The sequence below is a fragment of the Rhinopithecus roxellana genome, chromosome 18, assembly GCF_007565055.1.
Source record: "Rhinopithecus roxellana isolate Shanxi Qingling chromosome 18, ASM756505v1, whole genome shotgun sequence".
Taxonomy (NCBI): Eukaryota; Metazoa; Chordata; class Mammalia; order Primates; family Cercopithecidae; genus Rhinopithecus; species Rhinopithecus roxellana.
Genome location: NC_044566.1, coordinates 2,320,158 through 2,327,930, shown reverse-complemented (window position 1 = coordinate 2,327,930; position 7,773 = coordinate 2,320,158).

Sequence of the window (7,773 nt, the reverse complement as noted above, 5' to 3'; positions counted from 1 at the left end):
ATTCCCTTGGATTCTGGGGCTAGAGCTGCTCCAATCCTTCCTGGAGCTCCTTCTCAAATTCCCTCTCAGTCTCTGCTTTCTTGCTGCTCAGGTGTTTCCAGTTCTCTGAGTCCATTTGGGGGCTTTTTGCTTTGTGGCTGTCCCCTGCCCACGCTAGCACATGTGGTTTGCTGTCTACACTCTCCTGACTGCCACAGCTGAGTCCTCAGCCTGGCCTCCTGCACAGTGAGCGTGTTTGTGGAATCACCTGAGGCATTTCACATGAGCACCTTCAACTTAACTTTCCAAGCTGAATTCATCTACCCACCAACCTTCTTTTTCTCGTGGATTCCCAGTCTTCACACACTGAGGTTTCCATCTGTTAAAAGAAAAACTTTAGCCAAATTAAATGTATAAGCATTTAATTGAGCAAAGAACGACTGGCAAATCGGGCAGTCTTCCAGCAGCACAGCCACTGGGAGGAAGAAGATTTGTGGACAGAACTCGGAAGTGAGGTGCAGAAATGGACAGACCGCTACAGCTCCACGTTCACTTTATTTGAAAAGGTTTGAAAACCTTTTCAAGGTTTGGCCACCTTTGATGAGCCAACACTCGGTGATTGCCACAAGAGTAGGCTACAGTCTGTTTACAGCTCTTTTTAGGTCACAGTTCATGATGTACCAAGAACCTTTTGGCCGAATGTCACACGTGGAATGAGGCAACTTGAGGCTAAACTTGCTGTAACACACCCAATGGGTACTTCAACAAGAAACTCATGACTTTCCGTGATTCCACCTCTGCCCTCGCCCTGTGTCATCAGGCATCAGCCACTGCTGGTCTGCTGGTTCCAACCTGGTCAATGTCTGCACTGTGCCTCCCACTTTGCCATGGTTGAGAAACTCGTGACTGGTTTCCCTGGACCTCATTCTCATCCTCATTCCCTTTCCATTTATCTCCTTTCAAAGCAGCCCAAGTAATTTTTTTAAAAAACCAAATGTGAGTATGTTATTCCTCTGCTTCAGACCTGTCAGTGGCTCCCCATTGCCCTGAGTTAATTTGAACTTCATAGCTTGGCCAGCAAATTTCACAATCTGCAATCTTTCCCCGATCTTCTAATACTACACCTCTGAACTGCTGGACTGAAAAAAGACGTATTTCTTTAGTGAGTCCCATGTTTTCAAGCCTCTCTGAGGTCGACATCCAGCCCTTGCTTCCCAGACTACCCAGACAAAACTCCTACCTGTCATGGAAAACTCAGATCTGTGTTCACCTACCCCCAAAAACTCCCTTGAGCACCCCCAAATGAGTTATGAGCCTATGCAAGGTGAATGCCATTTCCTTTAGCCACTGCTTTCTGCTCTACTTCTTGAACTCTCATAGGCAGGCATGATTTTCATTCATTGAGGTATTCTCAATGCTCTGCATGGCACCGGGCATTCTGGTATTCTCAGTGCTCTGCATGGCACCGGGCACATAGTACATGCTCAAAAAATGTTTGTTAAGAGAATGAATGGATAGGGGACCCCTCCGTTAAAGTTTATGACTATGTATAAACAGATTTTTGAACCATTAAGATACCAAAAATAATTCCTCATTGTGACATTTAGGATATGCTATATATTTTTTGTAATATTTTGCTTTCTAAGAAGGTGTACCCTATTTAAAGAGGCTCAGGCCTAAGAAAATAAAAGATTAAAAAATGCAAATAAATTTAGATGGAATTGTTGGACAGGGAAGTCCCCCAGTAAATGGGAATGAACAGGTCTTGAGAATGACACAAGCCTGGTCTCAAGTTGCAGCCTTGACTGACTTTACGACGTCAATCAGATCATTCTCTCAGCCTATTTCTTTATCCAAGACACATGCTTGCAAGTTTTATCTATCAAATGCCTACCTTAGCCAGGTATGGTGGCTCACACCTGTAATCCCAGCACTCTGGGAGGCCAAGGCAGGTGGATCACCTGAGCTCAGGAGTTCCTGACCAGCCTGGCCAACATGGCAAAACACTGACTCTACTGAAAATACAAAAATTAGCTGGGCGTGGTGGCCAGCACCTGTAATCCCAACTACTCAGGAGGTTGAAGTAGGAGAATCGCTTGAACCTGGGAGGCAGAGGTTGCAGTGAGCCACCACTGCACTCCAACCTGGTCCACACAGCGAGACTCTGTCTCAAAAAAAAAAAAAAAAAAAAAAAAAAAAAAAAAAAAAAAAAAAGTCTAACTTATATGGCCATCTCTTTGGGTGGGGGCATGGAGTGCTTCAAATAAGTCAGCATCTGATTGTATCTATTCTCAGCATTGAAATTTATCATTTCTTTTTTTTTTTTTTTTTTGAAACGGAGTCTTGCTCTACTGCCCAGGCTGGAGGTGCAGTGGCACGATCTCGGCTCACTATAAGCTCTGCCTCCCAAGTTCATGCCATTTGAAATTTCTCATTTCTAATCAGTGTTAAATTCATTGGGTCTCGACTTCCCGTCCAGATTCTCAATTTCACCAAACATGTTTTGTTGGGTGTTATTCTTCAAACAGCAAACCACATTTTTGTCATCTTACCTTTTCTTAGTTACTAAATCTGGCATAGTTTTAGATTGTTACAGTGTTTCATTTTGTTCACTTAATATTAATTATCTGCGGTGCCTAAAGAAACATTGTGAAACTAAATCAGTGTTTAAAGCAGTAACCAAGAATATTGATCCAGTGTCCATCTCTTAGCATCTTAATATTCACTGAAATCGTCACCATATATATAGGCAAGGTCTCAATCTAACAATTTAATATTTTGTTTCCTTTGAGGCTATCTACAAAATGTTACAATCTAACAATTTAACATTTTGTTTCCTTTGAGGCTATCTATCTATCTATATATATATATCTACTGGTAATTAAATCTATAGATTTAATTACCAGTAAGTGCCCACCAGGTATACTATTATAATAAATAAATATCAATAATTAGTAATTGTGTAAGACAGTTTAATTTTTTTCTTTGCAGAGATTTATTTTGAATTGTTTCTCTAGTGTGTAGCAGTTGAAATACTAGATAATGGATTTTTATTGATTTTTAGCTGAACATTGAAGATGTACCAAATACATTTCCATAATTTTGATGGTCATGAGTTTCAGAATGTATTGATTGGATTGATGTATTCGTCTGTTTGTTTAGAATATTAACATCATGAGAAGAGCAAATGTATTCCAGCAGGTAGATGTGATGTGCTGAAGAACTGCCTGAGCTCTAATGCCAGCCATCAGCCTGGTTTCCAGTGTGGTTCCAGGAAACACTCATGCCCTGTACCGTGTGCCATGAGACTCTTTGCACCCAGCTTGCCTCATGCAATGCTGAGTAGCCCCAGCTTTCTTCCCTCTTCAATGCGTTAGATCATAAAGTAGCAATCGCCTCCTAATGTGTTTGTGGAAAGACGGCCTAGAAAAACACAAGATAAAGCTCTCATTTTCACAACAATTAGGCAAGTGACGCTTTTTCATCAGGGTCACTTTCAGAGAAATTATTCTTTGCAGTGTGTTGCAAAAGGGGTCCCAGAGGCCGAGTTATGTATGGGATCTTCTTTTCTCACAGAGATGTCTGAGAAGTTCATTCAGATGCAAATGGTGTTAGTGACAAATGCAGTGTTAATTTATTTATCAGAGAGACATTACAGGCTAGATAATTCATTCCTAGGGACTGTCTTTATATCTGAAATAACTGGACCACAGAAGAATCAATCCAGTTACTGTAGCCATTTTAGAAAATAAATCAGATTGGATATACTCTATCCATTCAGTTGCCTGCCTATTGATCTGGAGGACCGGAAGCACAAAATTAATTGTGCCCAGCCAATGGGACTGCAACTGGCAGTCTTAGAGAAAGTAGGTTTGGAGCTAAATCCTAGTGAATAATCATTACCTGCTTCCCTTGCTACGTGCGTGTGGAATAGTCAAAGGACATTGCTGTTGGAGTGAGATAAGATGGGAGTTTGAATCCTGTCTCTGCCATTTACTCACCGTGTGACCATGGGCAAATGGCTTTATTTCTGTTATTATCATTTTATTATTTTCATCTATAAAATGGGAATGCAAAGATACAGCTCACAGGGTATATAAGTACATACATATCCATATCTATAGAGAGAGATGTATGTGAAAGCGTATATGATTGCTGTCAAATACCTGATGGCTTCTGCCTCCTTTTTTCCTACTCAGGGACTCTTCTTTGGTTGGCTATTATACACTATTTTTTTCAGGAAGGGCCACTGTCTTTTGAGAGGGGGCGTGCTGATTAGAATTTAAAAATTATTTTTAGGTAATTAATTTGGAAGACTTGAAAAGTGAACAAACATATCGTGACCCATACATCGCATTATATATAAATATCGATTCCTGATGGATAATATATCGTAATGTAGAAGGTGAAACGAAGTACTTTTTAGAGTAAAACATAGAATATCTTTATGACTTTGAGTAGAAAACTATTTCTTAAATAGGATCCCCAAAACATGAATCTTTAAAAAAAATGATAAATTGGACTGCATTAAAATGAATAAATTCAGTTCATCAAAATAGACCAGTAAGAGGGTGAAATGGCAAGCCACAGAGCAGAACAAGATATTTGCAAGTACCCATATTATACAAAAGACTTGTATCTGAAAGATGTAAACAAGATCTACAAATCAGCAAGACACAGACAAGTCAATCGAATGATTGGTTTAAAAAAAAAAAGTGAGTCAGGCCTGTAATCTCAGCACTTTGGGAGGCTGAGGTGGGTGGATCACGAGGTCAGCAGTTCAAGACCAGCCTGACCAACATGGTGAAACCCCGTCTCTACTAAAAATACAAAAAAATTAGCTGGGCGTGGTGGTGGGCGCCTATAATCCCAGCGACTTGGGAAGCTGAGGCAAGAGAATCGCTTGAAACCGGAAGGTGGAGGTTGCAATGAGCCGAGATTGTACCACTGCACTCTAGCCTGGGCAATAAGAGCAAAAACTCTATCTCAAAACAAAACAAAACAAAACTTCAAGTCACATTACAAAAGATAACAGCCACATAGTCATTAATCATATTGTTATGGGATGTTTGGGGTGTCAGTTTTTCTGGCTGGAAACCTCTGTGGCCACAGCACCTTTACCCAAGCTCCTGTCCTGTGTCCAGAAAGAAGGAGGTGTGCAGACAAGTGAAGGGTGCGCAAGATGAACTTCACTGAGTGTTAAGAATCGCTCAGAGGCGACTTGCAGTGGGTAGCTGCTCTCTGCAGGCAGGCCATCTGTGGAGTGTTCAGTTCTCAGCAGAGAGGAGGCTCTGGAGAGGGTGGCTTCTCTCTGCCCACAGCAGCTGTCATCAGAGATGGTAGCTGCTCTCTGCAACTGGTTGTCACGTCATCTCCAACTATCAGCAGAGAGGGGACTCCTCTCTGCAGTTGGTTGTCTCCTCCTCTCTCTGCCCCCTTGATCCTCTGGCCTTCCTCTGCCCTGCTCTGGCTGAGCCCAGGGCTTTTATGGACTTCAGAGGGGTGGAAATGTGTGCTGATTGGTCCCTGGGCAGCCATGGGTGGGGCCAGAAGAGGCACCATGAGTCCCCACTCCAGCCTTTAGCCCCTCCCTACCCTGAAGAGGGGGCCTTCATGGGGACCTGCCCATTTCCATTCAGGAATCAATCTGCCTCCCACTGCCATTCATGGCTGTTGGGGCTTGGCCCCAATCCCCACTCAGAGATGGCAGCAGGTTCGTGGCATGAAGAGAGGCCAGGCAGTGGGAGCAGATACTCCTGAGCCTGCAGGGACGTGGGGGGGGGGGTTCCTTTCTGGGGCCCCCAAGGGTGCAGGCAGCAGAGACACCTGGGTCCTGTGCCTGGGCTGCACCCAGGAGCTCCCTACCCTCACCAACTCTAAAAGGGCAGGGCTCCTGCTTGTCCCCAGCTCCTGCCTACTCTGTAGAGCAGGAGGCCTGGGTCTGCAGCTGCCATTTGGGCGTTCCAGGGAGTTCCTGCCCCAACTCAGAAGGGGCAGGGTCCCACTGGCTCCATGGAGCGTGCAGCCCTAGCTGTGCCTCCCTGCTGCAGCCGGTATGATGGCCACTGCCATCAATATGAAAAGGTGCATAATGTCGTTTGTCATGAGGAAATTGCAAATTGAAGTCACACTGCAATCCCATTACACACCCACCAGACAAAGCAAAATGAACCGAGGTGTCTGTAAAAATGTAGAACAACTGGTACTCACCTGCATGGTTAGCAACGGTGTAATGTGGTAGAATCATTTTGAAAAACTCTGAAAATCTTATTAAAGTGGAGCAGTTACATTACCTGGGCCCAGCTAGTCATGGCGGGAACAATCTCAATGCAGCATGTTCATACAATGGAGTGTGAAGTAGCGAAGAGAAGGAAACATGATTGCTGCATGGGAGAACATGGGAGAATCCTCATAAGCACAGTGTTGATATAAATCAGCTACGTGCCAAAGGGTAGACACTGCACTGCACTCCACTTACATAAACGTCAGAGGCAGGTAAACCAGTCGTGGCATCAGAAGTTATCTTTGCAGAGCCCGAAGCTTCTGGAAAGGGTGGTAATATTCTCCTCCTAGGTAGACCCGGGCACTGGCTACATCATGGATTGACTCTGGGACCTTGTCAAGCTGTAAAATTTTCATTTGTGCCCTTTTTAAATGCATATTTCAATAGAAAGGCTTTTTCTTAAGTTTCTGGTGACGTCTTCCTGGAGAAAAAATATCCCTGAATATACAAAACAATGTGTGTTTATTAAAAACAAAATGGGGAAAATAGAAGAAAGCTAAAATCATGTATAAGTCTGCTACTCTGTATTTTGATACAATCTTTTCCTGTGTTTTTCTATTTATACACTGGGTGTGTACATGTGAAAACACAATGTCCACTATACAGCATATCAATTTTATAGGCTTCTTTAAAAACTGAACAGTGTGTCCAAAGCACCCTCTCTTGCCATTAACTATTCTTCAATGCACTTCAAAAGGCTTTCTTCTCCAGACACAGCCCACTGCTGCATTTCGCTCATGGCCTTGGCCATATGTAGTTTCATCTTAGCACTGCCTCAACAACGCATCTGCTGAAGCCTGGAGCTGAAACTGAGTCATTAAAAAACAGATCAATTTAGACCTAACAGGATCTTACCAACAGTATTTTGCAATGGGTGGCCCTGAACCCAGAGTTACTTAATGTTTTCATTGTTGGCCTGGGTTAGGAAACCCTACCAGCATCATGAACAGTAAGAAGCAGCCTTGCTTATGTGCAGACGAGGGGTCAGTCTAGCTGCCTGCTGGCAGTGTAGCATGAGGGCAGTTGTGTGCACAAGACTCCGGGCTCAGGGTACCCAAGTGAAGGCACCAGCTCTACAGCTGCCAGATGTGTGTCTCTGGGCAAGGGCCGAAGAGGTAGGGACTCAGTTTCTCAGCAGTAAAATGAGGATAATAAGCCCCAGTGTGCAGCTCAATGTATGGGAAGTATTTATAATAGTACTGGGCAGAGTAGGCACACTATAATGATAAGGCACCACACCTTTGCAGAAGTAAATGACAAGTCACTTCTTTGCTCACAAACCTTAGAGTGATCTCCTGTACATGACTGGGGAGGAGTTTCCATGCCTGTGTGTCTAGCCCCATCTCTTACTGGTCTATAACTTCACACCTGTGCCCCATCCACACACAACAGTTTGTAGCTTCTTGAAGACAAAATGGCTCACACCTGTTTTCTACTTGGAAGCCATGTTTTCCTCATTGTGTAGCCCTGATCCCTGATCTCTAATCCTCATTCATTTACCTTACTAATTT